Genomic DNA, 11,109 nt, shown 5'->3' with positions numbered 1-11,109 from the left:
TTAGGAAAACCATTTTTTAAAGATGATTTGACATTTATTTCATGTGTTCCATGAAACACTAATCCCAGCAAATGCTTCTTGAAAAAAGTGACAACTAAATTTAGGAAACCCATCTATTCTAGTCCTGGAATCTTCTGGAGACTCCCAAGCACATTTATAAAAGTCTTTGAGAGAAACTCCACCTATGTGGGAGAATAGGGAGGTTTGGGTAACCCCATCCCTTAACCAGAAAGAAGTAAATATTTCTTACAGGAAAATTTATCACTTTATTGCTGGCAATGGGGACTGACCCCCGTGACCTATGGATAGTTTAACTCTAAGTTGGCAGCTAGCAGTAGTGCTGGAACAGAGAGAAGAGGGGACTTCTGTCCAGGGTGGCAGCCAAAGAAACCAGAAAACTTGCACAGACTCTGTGGTGAATAGATTATGTACAGGGAATCTTTTCAGTGAGGGTGGAGTGCAGTCAGGCAGTGGGACTTTTGGTTCCACCATGGAGAATTGCTGCTGGCAGCACAAGTAGCAGTATTTCTACCCTTTCTTTCTCTCCATGTGCTGAGAGAGCAGAAAGAGAGACCCAATGCACACTGCAGAGAGGAGAAGAAAGGAAGCAGGGTCCTAGAACTGAGGCTTCTGCAGCAGTGCTCAGTGCTTACTGCTCACAGGATGGAAGAAGCACTGTAAGACTCTGCCTGACGGACCTCCCTGGGGGGCGCAAGGGGTTAAGACGCAACCTATGAAGCTATCTGCAGCCACTGAAGCAAGAGTTCGATCCCCTGCCAGGGAGCAACCCACATGGTGCAGCAGACCTCTCCTGGCTTGCCCGCTGCTCCCCTCAGCAGTGTATTTTGGTCAGTCTGGCTGTTCCGTTCCCCACTCTGTCTCTGGTGAATCCTCTTACCACCTATACCTCTGGCCTGTACTCCCGTTCTTGTATGCATTAATAAATAAATCTTAAAAAAAAAAAAAAAAGATTCTGCCTGAAATACCACCCCCTCCTCCAAGACAGCAGCCAGGTCTTGAACTCCAGCTTTCCTTCCTTCCTTCACCTGCTACCAACTTAAACAAAGATAAACTAAAGGCACAGAGCCCCAACTGGAAAAAGCAAATAAGATAATGCAAATTCTTTGGAAACAGGGAACATAGGGACACAAGATGGAAAAGCTGAAAGAGAAGACTAAGTATCCAGAGACTTTATATAAAGTAGACAGAATTTGAAGACTTCACAAAGATTTTAGAATAGCAGTCATAAAGAAACTCAGTAGATTCCTAGAAGTTCCAACAAATGCAGAAGTGCAAATTCAGGCCCTTAGAAAAGAGATCCAGGAGTAAAAGAAATTCTTTACTGAAGAGTTTGAAGTTGTTTTAAAAGCACAAAATGAGACAATGAGTGAATTGAGGCTAAACATGCAAAGCATACTAAATAGACTTAAGTTAGAATGACTCAAGTGGAAGATGAAAGAGAAGTAAGATTTTGGAAAAATGAAAATACCCTACAAACAATATCAGACTCCATTAGAAGAAGAAACTTGAGGATAATAGTTATTCTAGAAGGTGAAGAGGGAGAGAAGGGAGCAGAGAACCTAATCAAAAGAACAATAGCTGAAAGCTTCTAAACCTGAGGAAGGAAAGAAACATGGATGTCCAGGAAGCTGAAAGAGAACATCCAAATCCCTAAATGCAAAATGACCTGCATCAATTCAACATTGTTAAATTATCAAAAGTCAGTGACAAAGAAAATACATTAATGGCTGCTAGAGAAAAACATAATATATGAAGGAACCTCAGTCAAACTTTAATCAACTTTCAGCAGAACCTAGAAGAGAGTGAAATGACATGTTTGCAATTCTAAAAGATGAAAACCACCAGCCCAAATTTCTCTATCCTGTAACATTATCCTTTAAATATGGAGAAGTGAAGGGCCTCCCCGGTGGCGCAGCGGTTGAGCGCTGGGTTGCGAAGCTACCTGCGGCCTCTGCGGCGCCGGTTCGATCCCCGGCTGCTCCCCGGCCACCGGAGGAGGGTCCCACATGGTGTGCAGACCTCTCCTGCCGCCCGCTGCTCCCCTCAGCAGTGTACTTCGGTCCTTCTGCCTGCTCTGCTCCCTGCTCTGGCTCTGGTGAATTCTCTCACCCTCCGCGCTTCTGACTGTACCCAGTGCATGTATAAACCAAACAAACAAACAAATAATAAATAAATAAGACATGCCTCTAGAAAATTAAAAAAAAAAAAATTAAAAAAAAAAATATGGAGAAGTGAAGACTTTCCCAAACAAAATTAATAGACTGTAGCACCACTAGAGTTGCCCAGCAAGTAATTTTGAGAAGAGTTCTACAACAAAAGATAAAAGAAGACAAAACTTTGAGCGAGGTGATAAATAGTAATATTTTGATAGAATCAGAACTATGAATAAGAATAGTATGAGACAAGCCTCCCTGGTGGTGCAAGGGGTTAAGATGCAGCACTATGAAGCTAACTGCAGCGTGAGTTCGATCCGATCCCCGGCCACGGAGTTGACCCAAATGGTGCAGCAGACCTCTCCTGACTTGCCTGCTGCTCCCCTCAGTAGTGAGTATATTTCAATCAGTCTGCCTGTTCTGTTGTCCGCTCTGTCTCTGGTGAATCCTTTCACTCCCCACACCTTTGACTTATACCCAGTTCTTCTATGCATAAATAAATAACTCTTTGAAAGGAAAAAAAAAAAAGAATAGTATGAGACAACAACAAAAGATTAAAGGGGAGGAAGTAAGGGACTATATCTGTATAATCAAATGACAGTAGGTCCTAGTGCAAAAATAACTATCTTTGATACAAAACTCTTGGTAACCTCAAAACAAAAATCTTGAATAGAGACACTAAGAAGAAGAAATGAGGAAACAGAGAAAACTACTAGGAAAAATCATCCAAATGAAAATGCATATAGAAGCACATGAAAAAAGAAACAACAGAAAGATAAAACAACCAAAAAAAAAAAAAAAAACCCCAAAAGATGGAATGGCAGTAAATAAACCTCATCTATCCATAACTACCCTACATGTGAATCATTTGAACTCACCAATCAAAAGACACAGATCTTCAAAGGAAACAAGGATAGCCACATACCAAACAATATAAAAAAATAAAGAAAGAAAATAACCTGTCATTTAAATCCATACACAAAGTAATTGAATATGGATCAAAGACTTGGATATGGGGCCTCCCCCGGTGGCGCGGCGTGGTGGGTTGAGCGCAGCGCTGTGAAGCTGTCTGCAGCCTCTACAGTGCAGGTTTGATTCCCGGCCAGCCAGGGAGAAACCCACATGGCGCAGCAAACCTCTCCTGCCTCGCCCGCTGCTCCCCTCAGCAGTGTCTTTGGTCAGTCTGCCTATTCTGCTCCCTGCTCTGTCTCTGTTGAATTCTCTCACTCTCTGCACCTTTGACCTGTACCCCAGTTCTTGTACAAATAAATAAAATCTTTAACAAAGAAGCTAAAACAAAATAAAAATGTATATTGCCAAGATATTTTCAAAAGTAAGAACTGTTCACAGTTTAAAAGAAAAAAAGACTTGGATATAAGGTTTGAAATCATAAAATACATCAAAGAAAACAGGTGATAATACTCCCTGGCATCAACTTCAGAGATGTATTCAGGGACTCAACTCCAACAGTAAGGGAAACAAAAGCAAAAATAAACAAATAGAACTACATCAAACCAAATGTGTTTCTACATGAAAGAAATCAGCAAACCAAAAAAAGGCAACTTATGGGCTGAGAGAAGATATTTGCACATCACACATCTGACAAGTGGTTAATTTCCGAAATGTATAGATAACTTATACAACTCAAGAACGGAAAAAAAAAAAAATGAGAAAATGGGCAAATAGATTATTCTCCAAAGAAGACATACAGATGACCTATAGGCACATGAAAAATTGTTCGTCACTTATAAGGGAAATACATATCAAAACCACAATGAGATACCATCTTACTCCTGTGAGAATGGCTTATATCAAAAAGCCTAAAACAACAAATGGTGGCAAAGATGTGGAGAAAAGAAAACATTCATCCTCTCTCTCTCTTTTTTTTAAAGTTTTGGGTTTTTTTTTTTTTAAAGATTTATTTATTTATACAAGAACTGGGGCCAGTCAGAGGCGCGGGAGGGTAAGAGAATTCACCAGAGACAGAGCGGGGAGCAGAACAGGCAGATTGACCAAAGACACTGCTGAGGGGAGCAGTGGGCGAGGCAAGAGAGGTCTGCCAAGCCATGTGGGTTTCTCCCTGGCCGGCTGGGAATCGAACCCACACTGCAGAGGCTGCAGACAGCTTCACAGTGCAGCACTCAACCCACTGTGCCACCGGGGAGGCCCCTATTCATCCTCTCTTGATGGGAATGTGAATTGGTGCTGCCTCTATGAAAAATGGTATGAAGATTCCTAAAAGAACTAAAATTGGAAATACCTTAGGAACCAACAATACCACTGCTAGGTACTTACCCAGAGCATATGAAAACACTAATACAAAAAGATTTATACATTCCTGTGTTCATAGCGGCATTACTCACAATAGCCAAGTGATAGAACCAACTGAAATATCTGACAGATGACCACATAAAGATTTGTTGTATGTCAACTCAATGGAATACTACTCAGCTATCAAAAAAGATAATATAGTGCTTTGAGGGGGCAAAGTAAATGGATCTTGAGATGATTACACATTCTGTTTCACTTATGTGTGGAATATAAATAACCAAAGGTAATAAACTGGCAAAATACAACAGAACTCTGAAACTTTATTAAAACTGCAGTGGTTACCAGAGGATGTGTCGGGGAAGGGAAAGAGGAGATGTTAGGGCTTTGGTCTGGAGCTTCGATAGAGGGTGAGTGAAGCATGTGAACATATGTGAAACTGTACTCCCCAAATTATGTAATTATGTAAATGATTGCCAGATCAATAAAATCTGAGATGAAAAGGAAAACATGGCAACATGCCAATATTTGTTAATATCTGATTGATGAGTACATAGAATCACATATTTGATTTACTTCTTTATTTTTGAAATACTACATAAGATGTTGCTCCAAAGACACTTGTAAAAAAGTAAATTAAATTCCCTTATTAGTCAAAAAGCAATAGGTATTTCATTTAGATTCTAATTTTCTTGTCACTGGATATTTTAATTAAATGTCTAATAAACAATATTTGTAAAAAAAAAATAAGTCTTGGAGAAGTCCCTAGAAACTGACTTTAACTCTGCATATGATGATGGGTGGGTGGATGGATGGATGGATGGATGGATAGATAGATATTAAAACAGAAACAGTCAGAGAAGGAGAAACACAGTTTAAGGAATTAGCTCATGTAATTGTGGGGTACTTGTAGCCTTATTAGGCTAAGAGAGAATGTACCAGCATCTGATCTCAAGGAAACCAGTGTGAATGATTAGTGCTGGGGTCCAAGCACAAAGTTTCTTTTTTCCCAAGTTAGTTTTCTCTAATTTTACTGCATATTAGATTTTTAAAATCCTGATGCTTAGACTGTACCCCAGACCAACAAAATCAGAAACTCTGGAGGTGGGAAACAGATATCAGTACTTTTTAAATCTCTCCCAGTGATTCCAGTGGGAGCTAAGTTAATACTAGTGTCCTCTCAAGCTTTTCTATCATACAAATCACTTGGAAATCTTGTTAAAATACAGATTCTAATTAAGTAGGGTTGATGCCTGATATTCTGCATTTCTAAAAGTTTGGACAGTTCTGGTACTATTGGTCCACAGCTCACACTGGATTTACAATTCCCAGAGAATCTAGGTAGAACACTGGCACTTCCAGTGGGGGTCAAATCAAGTTGAAGTGTGGCCACATTCAGTGGATGCTGTGAGTTGTGTGTCTCCATATCTGCTCTTGTGTTAGAGAAGCAAGAAACCTAAAAACTACATTTTCCATCGCCTCTAGGGCTCTGAACCTGATTCCTTTCGCCAGTAGACACTTAGGTGGCATTTGAATTCAGATCTGAGTTAAATGGAAAAGGAGGCACCTCTCTTCCTCCGCAGATTGTAGCAGAAGTTCCAGAGTGGGCTGGGAGGCAGCCAGCCTCCCTCTACAGCAAAGCCCCTGGAAGCCTGTCTCTCTGTATGGACTTGGGAGTTGTTCCTGAATGTCAAATCTTCTATACTTATGCATGTTTTTTTTTATGTACAAGTGAAATAAAACCCCTCATACTCAAAGTATGAGGTGTCATTTCCCAGTCCTTGAAATATGGATTGTATATTCTGTTTCAGCTGTGATACAAGGAATGATAGGAAGAATTTTCACACTGCTAGACAATCGGAACAGAAAGACCAAAGAGTCAAACAAAGGTCCAATCTCATGTTCCAGCAGCCCATATCTGGAGATTCTTGGTTTTGTATCCAGATTGAAAGTTCTAGGTTTGTTTTTGTTAAGGAATTGGTGAATTGGGTGAAATTAAGTGGACAGTCCCATTTGGAGGTGGTTTGTGGTAACAGCTTAAAGGTGAAAGCAAAAAAAAAAAAAAATTCCAGAAATTTCTAGACCAGAATACAATCATTGAACAAACAACCTTAAATATCAGTCACATGCCAAGTAGAGTGCTAGACTCTGGAGATTTTTGATATCATCCCTGCCCTCAGGAAGCTCACAGGTCCGTGAGGAAGGTGTACAAATATATTGGCAACCAAAATTAAAAAAAAAAAAAAAAGGAAATATATTGGCAACCAAATACAATGGTAAAATCATTAGGTGGGATGTTTTCCATTAGGAGTGTGTTGAAAGTGGCAGTGGCCTATGATTAAAGAGCAAGATTCAGTCTTAATCCTTAATTTCTTATACAAATGTCACCTCAGACTAACCAAAGGGAAGGCTTATCTTTATAGATAGCTTGTGTGTTGGGGAACATGTGAATGACTAGCCCGAGGCTGGAGGAGAGAACAGCAGTGGTGGAAAGTGCCTTGAATCAGCCCAGACTAGATTTAGGTTCTCCCGAGGGCAGGCTTACCCCCTTCCCAGGCTGCTGTGTTCTCAGGTGTCCCCATTCTCAGGCGCTGCTGATAGCACAACTATGAGTCACCATCACGGGATACCTGTCTCTGCTCCGGCCCTGGTTCTGCCAGATCAAACATACTGACCACAGAGGCAATTTGTTTACCTTGATAACGTGGCACAGTCATGGCAGCATATCCATTATTAATTTATAGGCTGTGTGTGATGCGACTCACTGGGCTGCCAGCTGGAGCCCAGGGCCTTACATGTCTGGCCCGCAGTCCCTCCTTATTTCCAGAATTGCTTATTCAGGAGACAAAGTTCTTGGCCAAGGTGATTCGCATTTGTGCAATCCTCCTACTTTTTTTAAATGTTCATTTGGTGGCTGCTCTTAACCGTGGTTAACCAAATGTCCTTCAGAGCCGAGTGCAGAGCTGAGCAATTCACACACTCCTGGCCTTAGAGGGGGCAGGAGTGGAGGTGTCGATGAAAATGTATAGTGTGTGGGTGTTTTCATTAGCACCAGCTGACCAATTCATCTTCTCTGTTTCTAGAAATTTCACTTCTGAATCAGCCCAAGGGTAGAATGGGGTTCCCAGAAGAACAGGCAACATGATCACTGGGGGGCTCGCAAAAGGTCTCCCTTTCAGAGCTCTTGCCTTTGCCACCAATACCCTGCCGCTGGCATCACACTACTGCTTCCACACGTGTCGAGAACCTGCCCAAACAATGGCCACCCCGTCGGAGGTGCACGCTGGGCTGAAGGAGGCTGTATGTCTCACGTTCATACTCCTATTTATTTCAAGGATGGTAGCAGTTGCATCCTGAGATTCTGCAAGAACATTCCAATCGTTTTCTGCTCAGCTTCAGCATCAGAGTGGACAGAAAAGGAAAAGCTAGTGGGATTGAGCTGTGAGGGAGTGTGTCAGGATTAAGAGTACTGCAAGTGTTCACTGTTTTCCTGTTTCTCTCATTTTTCGACCACATCTCCTCATCTCTCACCTCTCTTTATTCTGCCTGCTTTCCAAGTGAAAAACTATGCACAATAGTGTTGTAAGTGCGGGGTATCTGTCTTTGAGGGGAGTCATCCTGGGTCTCCGCAGTTTCCTTGTGAAGTCTCAAGTGACCGAGCTGCTTTTAGCAAATAAGTGGGGTGAAGACCTGGTTGAGAAGCTGTTCTAGGTCCTGGCCCTCTTTCCTGTATCATGCCCTGAAACCTCAGAGGGTAGCCTGGGGCTGCTTACCAGTCTGACACTTACTTGAGTCTGATCAAACAGTGGGTGCCACCAGTGTGGTGTTTTCACTTGCATTCTAGCTACATCGCAGTCCATTCTCCCCACAGCCACCAGGGGGACCCCTTACAATCCAAACTGGATCATGTCCTTCCCCTTCTTAAGATTCTCCAATGATTTCTCTGAATTAAGAACCAAATCCAAGCCCTTTACGAAGCCCATAAAACCAGACCTGGTCTGGCTCACCTCCTGTCCTTCTTCCCCATTTCACTCCACTCCAGCCACTCTGTGTGTGTTTTCGTTTCACCAACACTTTAAATTACTCCCTATTTTAGGGCCTCGGCACTTACTAGTCCTCTACCTATAATACTTTCTCCCAAAACTTTGGATAGTTACTTCTTCGTGTTCATTTAGGACTCAGCTCAAATGCCACTTCCTAAGAGTGACCTTCCTCTGACCTTACTACATTTCCCCAAGCTTTGTTGTCTCAGAATTGCTTGTGAACACTGCCCTACGATTTCAAGGTAGCTTTAGGCCTATCTGACCACTTCATGTGGTGTCCTGGTTTGCAGGACCCATGACAAGACAGAGTAAGTGACAATCCAGGGGGTGATTCTGAAATCTACTCCCATTTCCCAGGTTGAAATCCCCTCAGACTGGGAGGAAGAAAAAGGCCATCCCTAGGTAGGGGAGCCAACCTTTCCAATTTGACTGGGGCTGGGACTTTCCTGGTATGTGGAGTTTTCAGATCTAAATTGGCAAAGTCCCAGAAAAACTGGGACAAGTTGGCTACTCTATGACTCTGAATGTCTCCAGAAGGTGCAACAGTTGGTTTGAAATCTGATGGAATCATTTTTGTCTATTTGGACTTACTCTTTTTAGCTTTGCCCAGATTACGTACCAAAGAATGAATACATTTTTCAGTACTTTGTATAGCTGTATTTAGGAGGATTTAATAAGAAAACATTTTGCAGTAAACATACACACAGTCTAAGAGCAAATTGCCTACAGCCTGAATATTTAACATGAATACGGTCCTCCACTTCTCACAGTATCTGCCATGTGAGCTTGATAAATTATTTGATAAGCTGTTGAACCAAGTTTAACTGAGGACATTATTGGATCACATCCAAAAACTCAGGGTCAGAAAATCTGGAGAAACTGGGCTGTTCCAAAAATTCTTCACAGCAGGAAACAGAGGAAGACTTCATAATCTAAATATAGCTGGTTACCTACCATTATCTCTGGTGACCAACTGAGCCTTCAATTAGAGGAGATGGTCTGCCACCTGGTGGTAGCTTTTAGCATTGCTCCCTGGTAAACCACAATTTATTCCATTGTTGGGTGACTTCATTGGCATAGAACCATAAATATGACTAAATAATTTTCAATGTTCTGTAAACATTTTTAAAATATTTATTTATTTATTTATACAAACACTGGGTGCAGTCAGAAGTGCGGGAGGGTGAGAGAATTCACCAGAGCCAGAGCAGGGAGTAGAACAGGCAGAAGGACCGAAGTACACTGCTGAGGGGAGCAGCGGCAGCAGGAGAGGTCTGCGTCCCATGTGGGACCCTCGCCAGCGGCTGGGGATCGAACCAGCGCTGCAGAGGCTGCGGGCAACTTCACAACCCAGCGCTCAACCGCTGCGCCACTGGGGAGGCCCTCTGTAAATATTTTATGTACGAAATCTCATGATAGGTTAAGGCAAAAGAAAAAAAACTAAAATCTGTAAAATAATTATGTGAACTAGACATTCTATACCGATTATTTCTCTTCACAACAACCTTAGAATAATGATAGTGTTTAATTTACAAATAATAAAATGCATACTCAGATTAAGAAATTTCTCTGAGATGAAACAAGAAAGTTAAAATCACGGTGTAATTCTTTCTGGCTCCAAAGCACGGACTCAGCCTGTTGTTACACTGCTTTTTTTTTTTTAATTTAAGTTTTATTTTTATATTCCCCATACAATTACAACCCTCTTATTTTGACTCCCAAGCCCTTCTTTTCCCACCCCCTATCCCCCATAGAGTGTCTCTGGTTCATAGTTTTTTGTTGATTTTGATTTTTTCTTTCTTATAGTTATTCTTTTTCCTGGTCCCTTATTTAAGTTTTCTAGATTCCTGCTATGAGTGAGACCATCTGGTATTTTTCTTTTTCTTTCTGGTTTATTTCGCTGAGCATGATCCCTTCCAGCTCCATCCATGTTGCTACAAATTGCATGTGCTTATCTTTTTTGAATGCTGAGTAATATTCCATGGTGTATATGTACCACATCTTCTTGATCCAGTCATCTATTTTTGGGCATTTGGGCTGTTTCCAAAGCTTAGCTATTGTAAATAGTGCTGCTATAAACATAGGGGTGCAGGTGCTCTTTGGAATGGATGTTTCTGTGTCCTTTGGGTAAATACCTAGGAGTGGAATTGCTGGATCATATGGAAGCTCTTGTTTAGTAGGTTGAGAAATCTCCACACAGCTCTTCATAGTGGTTGGACCAGTTGGCACTCCCACCAACAGTGCAGAAGAGTTCCTTTTTCTCCACAACTTCGCCAACATTTGTTGTTGCTAGTTTTTTAAATATGTGCCATTCTCACTGGTGTAAGATGGTATCTCATTGTAGTTTTGATTTGCATTTCCCTGATTACAAGTGATGTTGAACATTTTTTTCATATGTCTGTTGGCCATTTGCATTTCCTCTTCAGAGAAGTTTCTTTTTAGCTCTTCTGCCCATTTTTTGACTGGATTATTTTCTTTGTTGTTGTTGAGTCTCATCAGCTCTTTGTAGATTTTTGTGATCAGTCCTTTGTCATTAGTGTTGTGTGCAAAAATGTTCTCCCAGTTGGTGGGGTTTCTCTTTGTTTTGGTTATTGTCTCTTTTGCTGTGCAGAAGCTCTTTAATT

Source organism: Talpa europaea (assembly GCF_964194135.1).
Source record: "Talpa europaea genome assembly, chromosome: 6".
NCBI classification, from domain to species: domain Eukaryota; kingdom Metazoa; phylum Chordata; class Mammalia; order Eulipotyphla; family Talpidae; genus Talpa; species Talpa europaea.
This window is presented reverse-complemented; position numbering follows the sequence as displayed.